Here is a 23,607-nt window from a genome sequence, read left to right on the forward strand (position 1 = left end):
GTGTGACTAACTGTATAAGTGACTAATTAATAGTGTCTTGCATAATGCATGTGTTAGCGACTGATATAGACATTCACACAGTTTAGGTTGTTAGTTGGTGTGTAAGCTGTTCCATGGTTTGGTTAGCAACTAAATGAGGATCTATATCAGCTATTCATTGCTTGTCTGAGTACCTGAGTGTCTGTGTGGGTGGGTGCGGGGGTGTGACTCTCTGCATAGATGTGTGAGTGGCTAATTCACTAGGTATATGTGTTCAAGTCTGTATCTGTGAAGGTCTATATGGCTGAGTGTGTGTGTGTATGAGTGTCTCGGTGAGTGAATGGATGCCTCAGTGGTACATGTGAGTAACTCCATATGTGAAAGGCAGTATATATGAGTGTTGGACTATATAAATGACTATATGTGAGAATGAGTGATTGTGAGAGTGCCTGTATGGATCGGTGTGTCCTTGCATTAGTTATTGTATTAGAGTGTAAGTATGTGTTAGTATATGTTTAAATAAGTGATGTGGTATGTGTATAACTGTACAGGTGAGTAAATGAAAGTGTTATTGATTATTTCCATTACTGACTAGGTGTGTGAATAACTCTAAGAATGAGAGGCAGTGTGTGAGTGTCTCTATAGATATGTGACTGGATATGATAATGCTGTATTAATGGATGACTGTATGTATGAGTGAGTGTATAGGTGAATGAATGGATGTGTGTAGACCTACAAATTAGAGAGTGGATATGCACTAACTGGTATTGGTGTGTTCACGGTTTTGAAAATTATAGTCTGTATTTTAGACTGGGTGTATCAAGTGTTATATTAGGGTCTGATCAGGTGCATCTGATTTTCACGTGGATGATGTCATCAGTGATGTCATTTTAGATGTCATCAGTGATGTCATTAGTGATGTCACTGACCATGTCATGAGTGATGTAATATGTGATGTCATCAGCCGTGCATTGTGGGGGCGCGAGTTATAGTTTGCTCAACTAACTATAATAGGCGAATTTCTCTGGTTTTATACAATATCAAAGGTCCAACTAACTATAATGTCCCTGAAACCTATGGTTTTTTCAGTGAATTTCTAAGGTTTTTTTAAATGCTAATTCTTAACTATAACGTCCCTGAAACCTATGGTTTTTTCAGTGAATTTCTAAGGTTTTTTAAATGCTAAATTCTAACTATAACATGCCTGAAACCTATGGTTTTTTTAGTGAATGTCAAAGCTTTTTTAAATGCTAATTTCTAACTATAACGTGCCTGAAGCCTCTGTTTTTTTCAGGGAATTTCGAAGGTGTTTTAAATGCTAATTTCTAAGCATAACATCTCTGAAACCTATCGTTTTTCAATGAATTTCAACGGTTTTTTAAATATTGAACTACTATTGTGTATTTGTCATTAATACTATTTTTTCGAACTTTTCAGCTACATAAAATAAACTCCAAAAGTACTATGTAACGTAATACATTTCACAAATTACAATGAGTTTTTAAATAATACAAAACAATTTAACACTCAGATAACAATTTTTCTCCCTTTTTTTGCTGTCATCAGCTACTACTTAACTTCACTATTCACAGTGATGCCAGTGTAGTTTCATCATAAACAGCAGGGTGAAAAAAACAATCAACTAGATTGTTAAAAAAAAAAAACCCTCATTCTCTCAAATGTAATACAAAATCAACACAAATAACACATCCAATAGTACTTCAAATGTGAAAAGCTTACCTTTACTTCGTAGATTGTCTGCAAATTTACCCAATAAGCCAGATAATGTATCAAAAATGTCGCTTTGAAAGCATCCAGTATGAATTCCTTCAAGATCTTACGTAGTTTCTCTACATAATTTTTCCGATACACCACATAATGTATCAAAATTTCGCTTTGAAAGCATCCAGTATGAATTCCTTAAGGATCTTACGCAGTTTCACTGCACAATGTTCCCAATACACCAGACAATGTATCAAAAATTTCGGTTTGAAAGCATCCAGTATGAATTCCTTAAAGATCTTATGTAGTTTTTCTGCACATTTTCCCAATACGCCAGATAATGTATCAAAAAGTTCACTTTGAAAGCATCCAGTATGAATTCCTTAAAGATCTATACACCTTCCCATTAAAGCCGAATAGTGTATCTAAAATCTTTCTTTCAGAAAAATTAAGTCAGAATTGGGTAATTCATAAGGCAATCTTGGTTTCATTTCCAAGTGTGTATCATTACAGTGACTCCAACCATTATTACACTTTAAATAAACTGTATAATGTCCACTTGTATTAGTACTTCCAGCATGGAAAACAATAGCAACTGTTGCAAAGTTCTTCCAGAAATAGATACTTGATTAGCAACAAAATCTTTCATTTTGGTTTCCACTTTTCTTCCATTTGGTCGACAGCATTGAAGCATTATAATCAAATATTTTCCATATCTTTGTAGGCATAATGCAGATAGCATTCTTGATTTACAACGAGAACACATCATCTCATGATCAGCTTCTTTTACTAATTTGGAAAATGGTACGGATTTGCAGTCAGGTATTGTTAAATATAAAAATCGTTCTCTGTCAACTATAGTGCTTGAAGTTAACAAACACTCTTCACATTTATGTTCCCATTTGTAATTGAGTCCAAATAAACTCTCAATCTGAATTCCTTCATCTTCTAGTACTCCAAGCATAACCATCAGAAATTCTTGTGCATTTTGCTGTATATTAGCATTGAATGTTAAAGAACCAGTACATGTACCCAACAGTTGGTGAATACCAGAAGCAGAATGAATCTTACTTCTATCAGTTCTCAATTCTTGAAATAAAGTGTAGAGTGCAGAACATAAAGTTTTTTCCTGACTTTCCATAATTTCACCACAAACATCTTCAAGATAAAATATAACATTTAGAATGACATTACCATAGCAGTTGACATCATCACTTGTTTGTATTTTCTGCTTCTTTACATCTTTTCTTTTCTGTTGATTTTCTTTCTGCTTTTCAACCATAGTTAACTCTTCAACATATTTGCGTTTTGAACACACAACACGTTTCTCATAAATAGGATATTCACCTAAATGGGGAGCATAAAGCCTTCGCAAACGATTATATTCTCCTACACAATTAACATTAGCGCTAACCTTGTTCTCATCAAAATCAATTAAATACAAACCAGACAACGTTCTAACTCAAGATAATGCAACGTATACCATTCCCTCTTTAAACACAGTTTTTCCAACATTTACCAAAGCATTATCTACACTTAAACCTTGTGATTTGTGAATAGTTATTGCATATGCTAAACAGAAGGGAAACTGTTTTCTACGAACATACAAGTCTTTTTACAAGCAAAAAATGTGCAGCAGAACATGCAATCTGTTTTACCTCTGCAATCTGATCAAATTTAACTTTCAAAAATTCAATTCCATTTCTATTTTGATATTTCACAAAATGAACAACTCTCCCCATTGCTCCATTCACTAAACCTTCTTCTACATTGAGATTACGCTTCAAAATTACCCGACAGTTTAAACATACATCTACATTTTTTTCTAAGCCAGCAGTTTTTGATACAGACTTTTCCAAAGAATCCAATTTAGTCTGTAGTTTTTCTGAAAGAACAATTGTTATTCCTTGTTGCTCTATCTTATCAATAGCTTCAATGTGAACTATTTCTTGATTTTCATAAGCTCTCTATTAAATGTATAACACTCTTGCATTAAGCAAACTATAGACTTTTTTTCTTTCATTTTCTTGTACATTACTTCTGCTGGTGTGTTTTCATTTGTAAACAAGTTCTTTAGTAGACAACTTTGAAAAGCTTGTTTACCATGTTTGGTTAGAACACCAATTCTTACATCTTTTAGAATATTTCCATAATCTTCATCTCTTGCTTGTCGCATATTCTGAGTGAGTTCTTTATATTCAAAATGTAACCACAGATTCACATTTCCAATACTTCCCAAAGATTTCTTAGTGTCTTCATGTAGAAGAGTTTTAAACACTGGTTCTCCTTTTACAGGAGTTAGTTGTAGCAGATCTCCAAATACAATTACATGTTTTCCCCCAAAGAGAATGTCGTAATCTGTTTTTAATACCTGTTGCATTCTTAAGTGTACAAAAGCAAGCATTAAGTTTGAGACCATGCTCACATCATCAATAATTAAAGGTTTCATTTTCTTCAGCACTCTTGACACTTCATAAGAAGATTCTCCAGACAACTTCTGATATTGTAATTTATTATCATGCTCCACTGGTAACATCAAGAATCTATGCAAAGTAACTCCTTTAACATTGTGTGCATCTAATCCAGTTGGAGCTGTTACTACACAACATAAATGTGAACCAGTAGTTTTTTGAAGATAACTGGTCAAAACTTTAATTAAAAAACGTTACCTGTCCCAGCTTGACCACTGATGTACATCAGAAGAGGTTTAAAAGATGAACACAAACATTCTTTTTTTCATGCAATAAACCATGTTCTAGCCATTCTCTCACTTGCACATATATTTCTTTCTGTTCAACATTTACTTGTTCTTCTATCTTTTGCAATGTTATATTCTCCTCGTGTGCTTGTTGCATTGCAATTTTGACTTCATGCATAGCAATCGCTGATTCATTTTCCAGCATTGGTTGTCCAAGAGGATCTTGACTACATGGACCAGTACTTTGACTATCTTGAGAACTTTCATGAGCTATTTCAGCTATAATAGTCTTTTCCTGTTCCACTTCATCATAAAACATTTTTAAATATGTAGGGAAAATTGGACATCAAATGCTATATTTACAAGCTTTAAAAGAATCTTCGTAGCAGTCAAACTCTCCAAATAATTCACTTTCGCTACGCCATGGTTTAAACAGCTGCAGAAGTGCTAAATAGTAAAATTCTCGCTTATCTGGAGTTTCACAACTAAGTTTCTTGTGGTTTATAAGATTACCCTCTGCATGTTTTACTAAACAACCATGACATCCAACAACTGCAAACTTTCCTTCTTTTAAATTCTCTTTAACATTTCTTATGAAGCTGTAATGTTGAAGTACTTCATACAGACATTGCTGTTCCAGATGTTGACTCCTTTTCAGATAGTATGTGTCCAACATATTAGTTTTAAGAATGTCTGTACTATCTGGCTCATTTGCTGCTAATTGTTCAATTTCTTCCAATGATTTCAACACTCTATTTCGTTTGCAGGCAAGACCTAAACTTACCCAAATGATTCCTCGTGACTTTGAATATAAACTTGAAGAACACAAGCAGTCTGAACATTCATACAATCCAATTTCTTGGCGGGAAAGCATTTTCAAACTAAAGCTGTACAATTTTTTGCTAGGACTATACTCTTGTGCAATTTCTTCCCACATTTGTTTCATCTCTGTTTTTTCAGATTTTGTTATGTACAATGTAACATAACGTGCAACAGCAATTGAGTTATCTGCAACATACTGGATGTCCATGTTCGCAATCCACATTTTTAAAATGACTGGATTGTAGTCATTGATATACTTTGACACTTCTGTTCTTTTTAAGTTTAGGTATTCTTTGGAGATTTCCGAGTTATTGTGTGCCTCACAGAAGAAAAAAAAGAATTTACTCTTCCTTTACAAATGACTGGACGGGGAAAACCAAACCAACATTTGGTGTAAAATTTTCCTTTAGACTTGTATTTTCTTCTGCAGTACTTTCCACAACGGTGACTTTGGAAACTTAAAACTTGCTGTCTCAAGCTTCTATCTCCTTCTTCTCTTGGAATCTCACATGTCACATACTGTTCGATGAAAGACAACACTGTTTCATCAGAATCAGTTCCAAATTTAGGTGCATCCTTGACCCATAGTAGCATATGTATATGAGGTGCACCTCTTGCTTGGTACTCCTTTCTCCAAAAGAAATCGGTAACTTCTCCAAGAGGTGGATTATTTTTATTACAGATAAAAGACATCATACCTTGAAACTTATGATTAAAATATCTGGACACATTTACAGGATCCAATGAACACAGTTCACCAGGAGTCTTTATTTCAACATTTTTTATATTAGAATTTGCTTCTCTTAAAAACTCAAGCAAATCTTCCAATGCATACTCTGCACAGCTAAGTGTGTCAAACCATGTTGGTGTACCTAAGTTCTGTAAAATACACTCGAGTTCTCCATGATGACGATACCAATACTCATTTGTTCCACATTGACATGCCATCAAATTGATTAACTGTGCTTCTAAATTTTCATCTGTTTCTTGAACTTTCTCCACAAATTCTTTCGCAGAAAGAAGTGATTCATGAACTCCAATTTTAAGTTTATGATTCACTGCATACGAGAGAGAAGACAAATCACTTTCAAACAAAAGGTGAAATATGTATGGAATGCATTGTCGAAATCCAGGATCTTCAAAATATAATCTTGTTGACCGATATTCTGAAGCTGGAATCCGTAGAGGTCGGTCATCATATCGTTCACCTTCTCCAGTAGCAAACAACTGTGGAAAACAACGAGCTTTCAAGATTTTCTCCCATACACTCATTGGAGTTCCCTGTGCTTTTTTCATTTGAAATAACTCAATGCTACTTCCTATCACTTCTTTTGAATGCAAAGGACATATTGTATAATGTTCATAAATCTCTTCAGTCCTTGACTTGTCCACTTTCTCTATTTGACCACTTGAAATTTCAAAATCATCTTCTAAATGTTTTACCTGTTCATCCACATTTACATTTTTGTAATAAATATTGTTCTCTATAAGATATAAGGTAGCCTTTTCAACTTTATTAAAATCCACAAATTCTTGCCATATTTTCCGACTCTTTGTGGGTACACCATTTACTAAAATAACTACTGCCTCATCTTCCTCTTTCTCTCCAGCAATAGTTTCATAGTTTTTCTTAAAATCCAAAGGTAAGTACACCACTCCCCCTTTCAGCCCTCTTTGCAAGTTTGTTGGTAGCAGTTTACCTGTTTTAGGCTCCATCCGAAATATAGTTTGAAAAGGATGAACAGATTGAATTAGAACTGACTCATATGTATTCAATATGGCCAGTTCCTGCGGAATAGCTACTAACTCCAACTTATTATGCACTGCTCTAGCAGGTATTTTGTTCTCTTCTAATTTGTTGTAACAATATTTACATATACGTTGATCACTACCTAACTCAAATCGACCTTCAACAAACAAGTAAGTTGCAAATTCTTCCCACTTACCATTGTTCTCATTTTCACTTTTCAAGTACAAATCAACATTCCTACTTTGACTTTTATAATGAGTACGTCGACAACAAACACAAACATAGTTTGGTATTTCAGAGCATACTACATAAAAATTTCCAATTTCTTCTTCAAACTGATCAGTGCAAATCACTTTCTCATCTCCTCCAACATCTGTAATTGTCAAACTTTCACTTTCTATGAACTGCTCTTCTGAACCAAAATATCGCATTTCAATATCATCACACTTTTTTTGAACATCCGATAAAGAACCACATAAAAAACTTCCATTCAGTTCACTTAAACTTAATGCAGGACTTTTTACATAGTACAGTTTCTTTATAAAGTTCTGCATTTCTGACTGGTGACTGCTAACATCCTCAAATGATAAACAACACTTTTACAAACTTTTCTTGAAAGACAAGCCATGGAATGCCCATACTTCTCAGTATATTTTCTTACATTACATGGATCTAGTCCTTGTAACAACTTAATCTTCTGTTTTATACTTTTCTGAGTATATTCTCATTATATCAATGGATTCCTGTTGAATACTACAAATGCTAATACAACTCCACTTATACACAGGAGCTCGCGGACGTTTCCCTTGCACTTCTTCAGCTATTAACTCTTCTGCACTTTTACCAACCATTTCCTCCTTTGGAAGAGGAACACCATCCTGAACTTCGTAGCAACGGCCTCCAGTATCAACTGCAAATTATAAACTATTTTCCTGGAAGTAACTTTCCTCATTAAAAAAAGGCTCAGTACTAGACGTATGTTTCCAATGTCCACTAAAGATTTTACAAAAGTTGGTTCTGTTCACAAGTCTTTTTTTTCTACTTTTGTCTTTCAATACTTTGACTATTTTATCCAATACTTTCAATCTCTTTAAAATCAAAATGAACAACTTCTGTTTCAAATTGAAAGCAGTATCCACCATACTTTCAATACGCTGCTTCTCTTTGAATTGGAACATTCTTCTTTTATATTTGCAGCATGTTTTCAATAAATTCTAAATCACTCTAGATCGAAAAAGTCTGATGAATTTCTTGAAATTGTTTTTGTCTCCAAGTACCAGATACTCTTTCTTTATCATCTTTCCTTTTCCTCATATTTGAAATTGAACTCTGCCTCACCTTACTTGAAAAGTTCTTCTTTTTGCTTTGTGTGATGTTTTTCTCATTAAATGTTCGTAATATTTTTCTCAAAAATTGTCTTTTGCTTTTACTCAAACAAACAGTTTCTCTACTGCTCACATTTGTTTCTACTTCAAGATCTTTCCTTTTCGTCAAATATATATTTTTCTTCTCTTTTCTTTTTTTTCACTCCTTCTAGGCAATTCCAAATTTCAATCCAAACGAAATAATTTTCTGAAAAACAAAAAATAGATTCAATTATTTTTCACATTTCTTCACTATGCTAAAATAATAACATACAATTGCAAAACTTCCACTAACAACTTCCAAGTTTCATAATTTTCCATCAATGCTATCAGCCTTCTACCACAGTACAAGATTGTCTATCAGCACGAACATGTCTTATCCACAGAAATGTTGTGTAATTTCTGTACCTGTCTGCTGGAACACTCATCACCAAAACGTATTAAAACATGGGAATTTTGCCAGAAAAACACATACCATAAAGCGATTCATAAATGGGCACACTGCCACTGCACCACCCTCTTCCCCATCCTTCCTTAACTTCACAAAATTAAAGAAAGAGCCACACCAGACGTAGTAAACACACTATACCAATACAAGAACTTAATTTCAACAACCGTCTACCGGAACGCTCATGAGCAAAGCGTATTAAAACATAAAAATTTGCGGGTAAAACATGTACCATGCCATAGGGCACTTTATAAGTGCTCCCAGTGGTACTACATCACCTTAAGTAGCTCAACATCTGCACGTTACTAAATTCTGTGTTTTAATAAGAAACATACCCAGCTCCCCCACACCCACCCCCGCCCTTCCTTAACCGTACGAAATCAAACAGAAACTCCCACCATTCCTAGTAGCGCCACTATACCCATACACAGGCTTAATTTTAACAGGTGTGTGCCGGAACACATATCAACAAAAAGTATTCAAACATGCAAATTCGCGGGAAAAACAAACAATACCACAGCACGGTTAATAAATAGGCCCACTCAAACTACATTACCTTTACTAACTACACATGCCCACGTTACAAATATCCGTCTTATAATCAGCAACATACACACATCCCCCACCCCTACCATGCTTAACCTTACGGAATCAAACAACGAGCCCCTGCACTCCCGTTACCGCCAATATAGCCATAGATAGACTTAATATCAACAGGTGTCTGCCAGAACGCTCATCAGCAAAAGCTATTAAAACTTACAATTTTGCAACTCAAACATACACAATACCATAAGACGGTTTATAAATAGTCACAGTAACACTACACCACTTCAACACTCGCCCTTGCTTAACTTTACGCAATAAAAGAAAGAGCCCAAGCAAACGTAGAAGCGCCACTATAGCCATACACAGCCTTAACTTCAACAGATGTCGCCTGAAAAGCTCATCAGCAAATCGTATTAAAACAGGCAAATTTGTGGGTAAAACATATACCATGCCATAGGGCGCTTTATAAGTGCTCCCAGTGGTACTACATCACCTTTAGTAGCTCCACATCTCCACGTTACTATATTCTGTGTTTCAATCAGCAACATAACCACCTCCCCCACACCCACACCCGCCCTTGCTTACCAGTACGAAATCAAACAGAAACCCCCACCATTCCCAGTAGCGCCACTATACCCATATACAACGTTAATTTTAACAGGTGTCTGCCAGAACACTTATCAGCAAAAAGTATTCAAACATACAAATTGGCGGGTAAAATATAAACCATCCCATAGCACGGTTTATAAGTGGGCCCAGTCGAACTACACCACCTTTACTAGCTAGACATCTATATGTTACGAAAGTCATTTAAACACTCTGTAGAGTGTATAGCAGGGCATGGGGAGAGTAAACAAAGTTCTAATTCCCAAACTTTTGATATACAGTCCCTTTACTGTATCTATAGTAAAGATATTAAATGGAATGAATACATTGACGAGTGTCTCAAAAGGGATAGTGAAGCTCACCATCAGTAAAACACGAACCACTTCATCACCTACATATATCCGCCACAGCGACACAACCTGACAAATAGTATCACTTATAATCACATGTAGTTCTCTAATGTCAAAAATCTCATACAGAAAATATACCGCACATTTACATTTTTTTTTTATCTCTCACACATTTATAAAACCTCTCTTCTAAAGACGCACTCCCCAACTTCTTCTATTCCATAAGAACAGACAATAATTGATATGTTTACTACCATATATTTTAGTATATCTACCTTTTTATTATTCACTAGTCAGAAACTACAAAAAGTATTCACTATACCCAAATGCAAACCAGAAACCATATTCATATTTATCTCAACTTAGGATCACATGATTCAAACTATGTGTACATATAAAAGGAACGTATCACTTTTCCTATCTCCATCTCCTCTCCATGTAATCTCCAAACACTCTACACGGCCCCACTGTACAACAACCTACCCTGACTTACATTCAAACCTACCTCTCAGTGTAAAAAATAAGACCACAACCTGCCCACATAACATTTCTGCATTTCGTTTTATCGCTTTTAACTTAATAACACATACGTCTCCTACCACCACCCCCACCCCACTATTTCCACAAAAAGTATCAGTTGCAAACGTGCAACATTTTCTTTATCTCCCCAAATACATTACAAACTCAACGCTGTACCTCATTTTCAAAACAATATAGTCCTATAAAGATGACAAACTACACTTCTTCTCTGTGAAAAATTCCTAAACATATATAAATATATAACAACAGCTCAAATTGTATGCATATTTCATAACCAATATCAAACACCACACTTTACTAACACTATATCACTTTGAAATAAAAAATACTTTCAAAATTTAAAACATCACCTCAAATACTTAATCAATACTATAAAACACATAACACACCTTGTTCATTTCTAACTCACCTTTGTAGTTGTTATCCAGATTTCAAATGACACACGCATACAATTATCTCTTTCTCAGATAGTACATGTAAAGCTCCAACTTCATCAAGAATGAAACCAGGAATGGCACAATTTCTCTGTCGGTCCACACATCAATACATGTAAAGAACAAATCAGAATACTTCATTCCTTCAACGACATTCCAAAACTTACCTCCATTGGTTAATTTTGAATTTTCCTTCCGAAAAGCTACTTATTATTCCGCACCACATACAGGTCACAAGTTCAACCTATTTTATCACCACACTTTCGGGAACCTTCTACGACACCTGCAGGTTAAAAGTTCATCATTTTTTTTTAACCCAACGATATACTTTTTCAACATTTTATCAAACATTCAACGGCACGTGCACGTTAAAAGTTCACAATAGGGGTCAGTAGTTCATCAGCTTTATTCCCAACTCCAGCAGCACCTCACCTTACGCCCCCAGCGCCATCAGACCCGTAACAGTCAGTGCTTTCCACTTTCCAAATACCAAATTCATTTCATACACACAAATTTACCTTCGCACTCCCTATATAACACCCCCTAAGCACCATACACAAGTTACAATGTTCGAAACAAAAGTTCCTCCAAGTAGCTATAACTACATGCTGACACTACTTGCACAGATGTGGCACAGCGGCCAGAGCACATGACTTCACAGCATATGACAGAGTTTGGGCTCACGCTTTCACCCCCGAGTCCGGCAGCAGCTCAGCTTAGCAGCCTGAGACTCTACACACTACCTCACATATTTTTCGTACCGCAGAACTTTCAGACCAGTACGGGTCAGTAGTTCGTCCCAGTAGTTATAAACACATGCTGACACTACTTCAACAGCTGTACTGCAGCGGCCACGGCACATGACTTCACAGCATAAGACACACAATTTAGACTCACGCTCTAATCCCCGAGTCCCGCACCACCTCACCTTAGCAGCATCACACTCTAGGCAATACCTCACTTAATTTTCGTAGCCTAGCACTTTCACACCGGCAGGTGTGATTAGTTCACTTCGCACCCCTTCTATAGCACATCCTAAACACTCCACAGAGGTTACAGTGCTCCTACCCTCCTATTTCCCACTTTTTTTGCCCTTTTTTTCCCTTACTCGCTTCAACGGAATCACAAAATGGCAGCCAACACTTCCTCCTTCCATGAGACTCACGACAATACCTCACATATTTTCCGTACACAGGACTTTCAAACCACTACGGGTCAGTAGTTCATCCTAGTAGGTATAAACACATGCTGACACTACTTCCATAACTGTACTGCAGCAGCCAGGGCACATGACTTCACAGCATAAGACACACAGTGTGGGCTCACGCTTTAATCCTCGAGTCATGCACATGCTCATCTTAGAAACATCACACACTAGCCAATACCTCACTTAATTTTCGTAGCCTAGAACTTTCACACCGGTAGGTATGATTAGTTCACTTCGCACCCCCTCTATAGCACATCCTAAACACCCCACAAAGGTTACAGTGCTCCTACCCTCCTCTTTCCCACATTTTTTGCCCTTTTTCCCCCTTACTCGCTTCAACGGAATCACAAAATGGCGGCCAACACTTCCTAGTTGCAAACGCTCGCAGCGCTCGCAGCCAATCAGCAACAAGCTCTTGCTCGTAACGCCTCAGCCAATCAATATGGCAGAATTCCCAAATATGGATATCTGTAAATTTCGATCCGGACTGCTGTTGTTGGAAGAGGGGAGGAGCTACGAGCTACGAGGAAAATCTTGCTGAGCTGGTCGCTGCGGGAATGCTGTGAAGATCCCAGACGCCAGACGCCAGAAAGGGAAAAAAAAGCGAGCCGATCCGAGCCCAGCATAGCTGACCCGACCCCGAGTTCAACTGGGTACAGGTCTCGCTCAGGGCCTCAACTAGGTTCTCTTGGCACCGGCACATCTCATTTGCGGCATCAACGCTGTTATCCCTCCCACCGACTTCCGCCGACTTTCGCAGGGGCAGCTTGCCCTGCAGTTCACCTCGGCTCCATTACAAGTCCAAGGATTTTGACTTCTCGGCTTTCCTCTGGGCTTTCCTCTTGGCCTGACCACTTATCTCATCTGCCACTCGTCTGCTGGCCGCCCGCTGCCCATTGCCCACTGACTCCACCATCTTTCTGCGCGCTGACTTGGGCGGGCGGGCGGGCGATCATTGGTATCAGCGGGCATCCCCTCTTGTGGAGCTGAGTTGTGGAGCTGAGCTGGCTGAGACGAGCTGATGGCCCAGAGGCTGGGCAGTGTTGCGAGGAAACAAGCAGAATAGGCAAAAGGGCAGTGGAGGTGGAGGCGGAGGTAAGAAGAAAGAGGGAGCTTGTCCTCTGCCTTTTGCCTTTTTGCCTTTTGTTTTTTGTCTTTTTGCACGTTTTACTGAAAGCTGCTGAAAGGAGCTTGAGAAATCAGGCTGCTGAAAGGAGATCTTGTGGTTAACAGGAAGCACAGAGCCATCAGGCTCTTGGGCCATTGCGGTACTGACTTCGGGCTCCATTTTCAGTTCTTGATCTTGATCTTGTAACTAAATCGCAGGTAAAACCACCAAGGCAAAATCATCAAGGCAAGTTGCGTGCGGCAAAGGAGATAAACTAGAGCACAATCAAGTGGAGGGTACCATGAGGTCAGGTCGTGTTCGGGATAGCGTAATACTCAAAAAAGAGTCCAAAAAACTGAGGCGGAAAATCATGATGTTGGAAGAAGAAAGAACTGTACCACCATCAGAAATAGAGCTAGCAATCATGAATAATTGCTCTCTAATAGAGACATCAGTAGCTGGAAACGCCACTGGACAACAACAACAAAAAAAAGCAGTCTTCTTATCAACCTAAAATCTTTACAAAATTTTCCTTCATAAAAAACGCAGGGGACACCCTATTTTCAAACATAACAAACGTTACAGGACTTCAATCACCTCTTCAACCCTTACAATTAAGTCAATCAACACTAGCTATTGAAGACCTGAAATCAATTCATGAAAGGAAAAGTCCTGACACAAAAAGAAGTGTAAACATAACAACCACCAGCCCCTTACAAACAACATCAACACCTCAAAATGGTAAATCACGGATAAGCTGCGTAACAACAGGAAGAAATTTAACTAGAAATACCGAGCAAGCTCAAGTATATAGACAAGAGGAGATAATTGAGATAATTAAGATGACCAATGATGGTCAAGATAAAAATTATGATATATCAGCAACTGGCCTCAATCTAAATGGTGATAGGAGATCCATAAACAGCGAAAATAAACATGATAACTATGACACAATTAACAATTTTACAATTAATAACCAATCAAACCAACTAAGCCAACTAAGTCAAACAAGTCCTGGGGAAAAATCATTGCTCAAGGGAACTGCCTGCAGTCAAACAAGGAAGGACGAGGCACAGGATGTCATTGGTCTAAAAGTGCTACGGCCTATCTTTCCCACAAATAAAGTCCTATCAAATTATCAACCGGAGTCAAGCAGGGGGAGGGGGGGAACTAAGAAGCCAACCACAACAGAAAACGCCGCTAATGACACAGATGTCATAGAGATCTCCTCATATCTGGGAACAGAAGACTGGAATGACCTAATGGCAGCTTATAGCCAAGATACAAACAGGAATGGGCCGAACACGGTAAACACAGGCAATATATTTGATTTACCACACGACCTATCGGACGGAGAGGAAAGGAAAAAGGAAGACCAAAAGGATATGGTAGCTTCAGCTTGCACAGATGACTCATCAAAAAATTCCAGTCAGGGAACGGCGTGGGCCAGCTTGCTAAATACAATACAACTTCTTGTAGAAGCACTCCACTACCAGTCAGATAAGATGGATGCCCAGCTGACTCTTTTAGACACTTTGGCTGTTTTTGTAGTTGCTATCGACGGGAAACTGGGAGCATTAACTACACTGCTACAAAATAAACAGGACCAAACCCACAACAGGGACGTGGGATGTGGATGCGGCCCGGTTATTGACAAACTGGCTACACTACCATCAATGCTGTCTGACTTATGCATACAATTAAAAAAGCCCTTGCTAAGAAAGGACAGTTATTCGTGCATCAGACAAATGGACGTAGAAGCAGACAAGCACTCCCTTGAAACCTGTATTTCAATCCCGATTGACAAAACAAAATGTACAGGATCGACAACGACCGGGACAAATGGTCATCGGGGGGAGATGGACAATTTGATTTATAAAAAACCAAATAAAGAAGTAAAAGACACGGTAGTAACAGCAGATCAACGATCTGCAGTTCAAATGGAAGACAAGGTCGAGAAGCAATCCAACGCAAAACAAAGGAGGGCAAAGAAACGTAAAGGTAGAAATCAAAAAACAAACGTGGCTCAAGAAGGTTTCAGGCGTCTCTTTGGGTCAACGTCTCAATTTGACGAATACGAACCCAATCCTTTGGAAAAGATCAGTAAAAAGGAAGAAGCGGAGACCGACAAAGGAACCAACAAAACCGTAATACTAAATGCTTCACAATCTAGAGAATCTAGCAGATCGCCAGTGATATCGGCGAACGGCAGCAAAACTAAGGAGCAAGCGCAGAACCAGATAGTAAAGCAGTACATCACGGATCCATCGACCATGGTTACTGAAACGTCCGCCACCAAAACATATGGAATAAAGCATACGATAAAAAACGTACAGATAATACAGCAGGCGATACAGAATGGGGAACTTAAAGAAATACACGAAAATGGATCGGTCCCCATCAGACACATACCACAATCCAATGACACAAGAATAATTAATAGAAATGATATTAAAGAATATACAAGGGAGGAAGGAATTGGAAATGGGAACCCAAAATCAACCACTGGAGAGGAAATTCTCCGCCACGGAGGGTGGAAAGTTGCTTCACCCCTACCAGAGCAAGCACCAGTGAGAATACCGCAAGGACATGAACTTGCACAAGGACACAATAACGAGTGCAACAACAAAACTAGTTGTATGGATACAATAAAAGATGCATCAAATATTGTTTGGTTTACTCTGGACTACATCTCAAAAGGCAAGCACGATATATTGAATAGAGGAAACATCTTACGGCTGCTAACTGATATTCCATCTTTAGCAGGTGTCACAACTCAGGATCTGGATTCTATTCAATTTCGATCAGAAGCCGGAACGAAGGCCGAAAAAACAAAAGCAACATGGACAACATGTTTAGTTGCACAAACATTTTTGGCAGAAATTATGATCTTTAAAGATTGGGGAATAACAATTGCCCCATACATAAAGCCAAAATATCCTGACCTATTAATTCCTGTGGCAGGAGATGGAGAACAGCACTTCTCTAACAGGAAGGGACTAACAGTACTTAGAGGCGCCAAAGGGATGGAAGGAGCAAGAAGCGCGGAAGATCTTAGTGCCAGGGGCTGTACCTCTGCCGGTACATCACAAAGCTATTCCGATTTAAGATGGATCTCAAGAACAATAAATAATCAGTCAAACTGACAAATGGAAAACCAAATGGAAATAAAAAGGCAAAACCAACTGAATATATGCTCATGGAACATTAATGGTCTTACCTCTAAAATGACCGACCTGGAATTCGTTAGTTACTTACGATCCTTTGAAATTATATTCCTGCAAGAAACATGGCAACTAGAACCTCCACATTTGCATGGATTTCTTCGCTTTTTCACCAGTGCAGTGAAAACAGCAAAATTTGCTCACCTACAAGAGGGTCTAGTAACTTACGTCTCAGCTGTAAGTGGCTATGATATCAAGGACCTAGGTTTTTCTACTTCAGATCTAAAAATAATAAATTTGACTTCCTCCGCCCAAAGTAAGAAAGGCCTTGATCTTACACTGATCAACGCTTATATTCATCCAAAAAGGAAAGGAAAGGTCACAAAAGATCTATATAAATGCCTAGACGAAATCATAACTGATACTTCAATAACAGATGTTATGATCACCGGGGATTTTAACCTCAACTTGATGGGAATCTCAACGAGCGACGAGAATCGCAATCAAAACATAGCCTGGAATATTCCACATCAAGAGGCTATACTAACATCCATACAATCAAAGCTTGGAGAGGAGGTCTTAGAGAATCTCGAGCGCTATAATCTCAGAGCACTGAACGGGAGATTTAGCGGAGACACTCCACCAGTGTGCACATTCTACACCACAAGAGTAAGCAAAACACTGGACTATACTTTTATGCCACTATCACTGTCTTCAGGAAATTATACTTAATATCATGAAACCAAAACTTGAACAATCGCGGGTACCGAATGAGCTAATTTACACCATCAATTATAAAAGGATTAAGTACTCGGCAGTCACGGATGGAGACATAGAAGTAATGGCAAAACAACACTTCGAGGGGAGAATTGGAGCAAGCGAGGTTGAGAAATGGGAGAGCTTCACAACCACTATGGCAGGTTACACTACAACCCTGAAAATCCAACATACAAAGAAGGCTAGCAATTCGCTCCCTCTTACAAAAGACCATAGAATAAAAATAAAAGGTATAAAAAAAGACATCGCATGAACAATGCGTCAACTTAGACACCTCCCAAGCGACATGGTAAGACATAACCATTTGCAAGAATTAAAAAAATCACAAAAAAAAACTAAAAGGGAAGCAAATAGAGCAATTGAGGATAACCTGTGGGCAAAACTTCATTCCGATATTAAGCTGAATGACGGGGCAAAATTTTGGAGAACAATTAACTCCTTTATGAATCCTAGGCATGAAGGAGTCTCTTCAAACATCAGCGAACAAACATGGGTAAACTATCTTAAAGGTCACTTTACACAACACAAAATCAACAATTTGACGACAGCTGTTGATGACAACGAACCAATTCCTTTGTGCGATTTTTGGTATAATCAGCCAGCGCGAACTACGAGTACAGGTGTGACAAAATTCCAAAAATTAATTGAGCGCCAAATCAAAAAAGGGAAGCGGGATAGGGCACCAGGTCCGAATGGTATCCCTCCTATCCTTTACAAACTGAACGAAAAGAAATGGGCTGAAGTCCTTGAGCCACTGTTTCTGGAAATCAAACATTTCAACGTCTTGCCTGTCTCTTGGAAGGGCTCTATCATCTCCCCAATATTTAAGGCAGGGGACGAAACTTTACCAAGCAATTACAGACTGGTTGCCCTTATGGATAACGAAGCAAAATATTTTGCTGGAATCCTCTTGGAGGAATTGCAGGCTTGGGCCATAGAACACTCTCTAATTCCTGCTAACCAGATAGGTTTTGCTAAATCTGTTGGGACATCAACAAACATCTTGGCTATGGGTCTGCTAATTGACAAGGCAAAAACAACAAAAATGCCAATTCATTTGTGCTTCATAGATTATAAGGCAGCTTTCGATCATATTAATCGGAACCTTTTATGGGCAAAACTAAAGAGATGGGGGATATCAAAGCCTCTATTAGACTTGCTGATTAACTTACACAGCGACACATGGGTACAGGTGAAGCTGGGTGATGGCTCCCATCTGTCAAGCCGCATCCCAACAAACAATGGTCTAAAACAAGGATGCGTCTTGGCCCCAACACTCTTCAACTTGTTCTTAGGAGATCTTACCCCGGTGCTCAACAATTGTAATTCTCATGCACCAAAACTAGGAGGCCAAATACGGTCCTCGTTACTATATGCAGACGATTTGGTCTTAATCAGTCACACGAAAATAGGGATGCAAAATCTTATCGATGCAACAAAAAGATACTCTGATGAGAATCAATTGACAATAAATTTGGAAAAGTCCAAAACAATGTAAATCAACAAAAAAAGAAAGACATCAAACAGTTGGTTCTGGAATGACAACCGTTTAGAGGACACAAAAATGTATAAGTATCTAGGGGTCAAAATTTATAGTAGTGGCCAGTTTATTTTACAAAAAGAAAGCATCAGAGGAAAAGGTATTGCTATTGCAGTGTCGTTAAAAAAACTAAATGGAAAACTTACCAGCCCATCTCTTCTCCCCTTGGTACAAGTTATACGCTCCAAACTCTTGCCTACCATTACTTATGGCAGCGAAGTTCAAAGAAGAAGAGATGCAGGAATTCTAGACAAAACTGTGACATCAGTATATAGAATTATCTTCGGCCTACCCAAATATACCTCCCCGGCTCAACTGAGGCTAGAGTTTGGTGACCAGAAACAGGCACTTGCAAGACAGGGGCCATACATAACTACGTGGGACAAAATCAGGAAGGCAAAACAAGGGACCCTTAATAGCCTTCTATGGTCAGAACTACAGCGGAACCCAGCATCGCAAGCTGCCAACTATTTGGCCAAAAGCCTGGTGAATCTAGGCCTAAAGGAGCTGTGGAACACTCCCATCAACCATCCACTAGTCAAAAGACTGGTAAAGAAAACAACAAAATACCTTTCATGGATAGAAGATAAGGAGTCAGTTGCCAGGAGGTCACATAGGTGGTTTGTCTTAAACTCTTACTCAAATCAAGGCCAACAGAGCTACCTCAATCTGGGTTACTCAAGATTTATAAAACTGAAGTTTTTAAAACTCAGAATGGGCCTGATACCTTGCAGATCCCATTTTCCACACTGGCAGAGGGACAAAGGGGGCTCCCTATGTCGTTTATGTGGTAAGGCAATTGAGGTCATGCCACACCTTTTGCGCTCCTGTGACAAATTGTTAGAAGAAAGAAAACGCTTGTTGAAATTTCTGTTTAATCAACGAGGAATACGCACGCAAAGGAATGCCGTGCTTGCCTGCTTCTTCCCCGACGACTTGCAGCTAAACTGCAACTTGGTGAAGTTTATGAAGGTGGTGGAGAAAAGGATGCAGGAACTTGACTTTTAACTTAGCCTGTAGCTACTTGTTTAGTATGAACTATATCCAATACACTGTTTATTATTATCATAATTATCACAGTGATGGAAATGAGTTACTGAAATATTTAACTTGGAAGTTTTTTCTTTTTAATAAAAAAATGGGGAATTGTATCATTTTAGATTGATAATCAAGTTTATGTTGGAAATTGTACAGTATGCACATGCTCTCTTTTTTCCCTTTTTAAATGTGGAAATTGCAATGGTTTTTATTAACTTTGCAAATAAAATTTACTTACTTACTTACACTTTTCCAACTTGTATATGGTGCTTAGGTGGTGTTGTACAGGGAGTGCGAAGGTAAATCAATACGGTATTTGTAAAGCGCAAACTACTCACCCCTATGGGGGAGTAGAGGTGGTGATCAAAGCGAGAGCTCTGTGCTGCAAAGTCAGATGGTCTGGCCGCTGCGTCACAGCGGTGTGGAGAATAAATTTTGGTGAGGGTCCAGGAGTTGCCATTACTTGGCCCTAAAATAGCGGGCCTACGTTGTCAGTTATAAGGTGGCTCTAAAAAGAGCCCTTGTGTTGATTAGTTGGAGCTACATATAAGTGCGGATGCACAGCTTCAAGTTATTCAGGAAAACTCTATTTCCGTGATCTGTGAAGTGTACTCCATCACTTCTGTAGATATCAGCCATATCAAAATGTATGTTGTTGTTGTTGTAGATGGACACCATTTTGTGGTCTCTGAGGTATGCAGACACAGCTTTGTTGAGTTTCTTCCTAGATTTTTCAATCTGAGGACAAAATTGTTTTGACCATTTCCACTTCTGTCTTTGGCATATATTGGAATATACAAAGACAGCTTGAGGGAAAAGTAACATCAATTGTCCAAAGGTGTCCTTCATAAGCATTTCTAAACCTACCCCAGTCAATGTGCCTAGGTCGTTTCCATCACAGTGCACAATTATGAGGTCAGGGTGTTGTAGATGCAAACCGGTTTTAACCAAAGGCAACAATTGGTGCCACTTCAGTCCTCTCTGTGCAAACCATTTAATGTCCACATTTTGTAAACCTAGGTCTAAGTCAATACGTCTCTGTTCTGCATACCTCTTGCACCAGAAAATAAAGCTATGTCCTACGATCCACACTAGCATTTTGAAGGTATGGCTGGAAGGTATGGAAAGATGTCTGTAGCTCATGCTATTCCTTGGTAGAATAAGAGATATGTTTAAAGATGGGGAACTACTTTTTATTGCCATTAAAAACGATACGTGATTGGGAGACGAAAAGCATTTTTTAAAAAAAAGTAAGGTGCACATTCATTTTGTGGAAAAGCATCTTTGTGATTGGTTAAGAAAAAGCAATTTCAACGTGGAGTACATATCATAGGATAAAAGTTGTCAACCCAACCACACCTGCTACTTGCATTTGGAAGGCAGTGTTCGAACTTAAAACAATCGCGAACTTTTAACCTGCACGTGCTGTTAAATGTTCGAGAAAATGTTGCAAAAAAATATGGTTACGTTTAAAAAGATTGATGAACTTTTAACCTGCACGTGCTATAGGATGTTCTAGAAAGTGTGTTGATAAAATACGTTGCACTTCTGACTTCTATGTGTTGTTGAATATTAAAAAAAACTGTTTATATGGAAAATTAAAAAGAAACCAAGAGAGAGAAGTTTTGAAACCTATAAGAATCAAGGAACTATTCTAATTTGGTCTTTACATGTATTTATGTGTGGAGCAACAAGATTATAGACAGAACAGCACCAGGAAGAGGAAGAAGCAGGGAGTGGGGGGACGGGGGGAGAAGGGCAGAATGGCAGACATGCACAATTAAGTATAACACAAGTATAGACAAACAATGGCCAAAATGAAACACACCAACAAGGAGCACAAGTCGCACAACTCGCAAACATCACACCAGTGAACGAGCATTAGAATTGAAAACCACGCTGCATTCATAGAGGATGTGTACAAAGGCAGGTCGTTGCTGCTGTGGGATGTCTGCGACCGTGGTCATCATGGATGAGATGCCCAGCACGTGGCACTTGGGTGAGTTCACTGTCTGTTACATTGCAAACAGCTGCTCCTCCCTCCCACACTTTTGTACGGTGCGCTGTTGTATCTCATGCACTTGTACGGCACACAATTGTAATGCCAATTTGTGCATGTGCTGCTACATTCCAACTACACCATCACAGTTACCGTACTTCACTGTACACGGAGATGTCCGAGACACCCCGTTCCCGTTGGCGGATAGGCACACACCTGCGCTGACCTGTGTACTCCGGACCAGCACACTCTGGTTGTGCATGCAGGAGGATGCGTGCGTAGCTACATGTCCAGGCTCACTGCCAACACGGAGGTGATAGCACACTGTGATGTTGCAGGGCTGGTGCCTATCATGTTAACACAATGACCAGATGGACACACTTGCTCAGTTGCGGGTTTGGGGGGCGTTGGCGGTCCCGGAGTTGTTCTGAAGAGTTTTGTGGCCCTCATGGGTATCCCGGTATCATGCTCATTTATTATATGGCACCTGTGGGTGTTCTGGTGTGGCTCTTGGCTGTGTTCTCTTTCATGGTGCAGGTAGTCGTCCTGCTTAACACCATCAGAAAGCAGGTGCAAAATCCCTGGTGCTAACGTGGCTTATCGATGGAATTTGTTTCGCATTGCAGTTGGTGTGAAAGATGTGATGGGATTTTTTGCGTGTGCAGGACAATATACGAACTGGGCAGTGTATCTCATCAAGATCCAGCACCTGATGCCCGATTCCCAATCAATATAAATACAATGAGGTTTCGTAATGATTTTGGGTGTACACTGTGAGTGCAGCCACTACGTCAGTGCAATTCAATACAGGATTTTAGTATTTAGAATAAATTTCAAAGGTGCATCTCGTGTCTTTTTGCACGGGAACGGCTAGTCTGCATTTCATTATCAGCACTTTAATGGAAGTAAAGTTGAGATAAATCTAACACACTATTCAGAAGGTGGTAGAAACTGCAGACATCACTAGTATTCCCGCGATAAGTCCTTCAAAATTTAAGACCATGGTGGACTTCATCAAATAACAGTAATAAGAACAAGAAAGAGTCACACAGCAGTTAAGAGAACAACCAAAAACGTTATTAATTTTTTTTTCAAACTTTATTTTTTATAATAATAAATATATAAACGAAAAACTTTATTGTTTTATTAATATATATCAATGATAAAGTAATAAACAACATTTATTAAAAAAAATACAAAATACCAAGGTGGAACACTGCTGTGGGGACCATGGATGTGGACGACGGACCCTGGAAAAAAAAGCACAAAATAAAGACGTGTGTAATGCGCATTTCAAAGGAGAAAGACATAGAGAAAAAGAGAAGGAAAAAAAAAAGCCAGAGAGAAAAAGAGAGGGAAGGAAAGAAAGGGAGTGAGAAAGGGAGAAGGAAGAGAGAGAGTTAGAGAGATAGAAGGAAAAGAAGGAAGAGAGAGAGAGGTAGAGAGAGAGAGAGAGAGAGAGAGAGAGAGCGAGAGAGAGAGAGAGAGAGAGAGAGAGAGAGAGAGAGAGAGAGA

This window comes from Triturus cristatus, chromosome 1_2, assembly GCF_964204655.1.
Source record: "Triturus cristatus chromosome 1_2, aTriCri1.1, whole genome shotgun sequence".
Classification (NCBI taxonomy): Eukaryota; Metazoa; Chordata; class Amphibia; order Caudata; family Salamandridae; genus Triturus; species Triturus cristatus.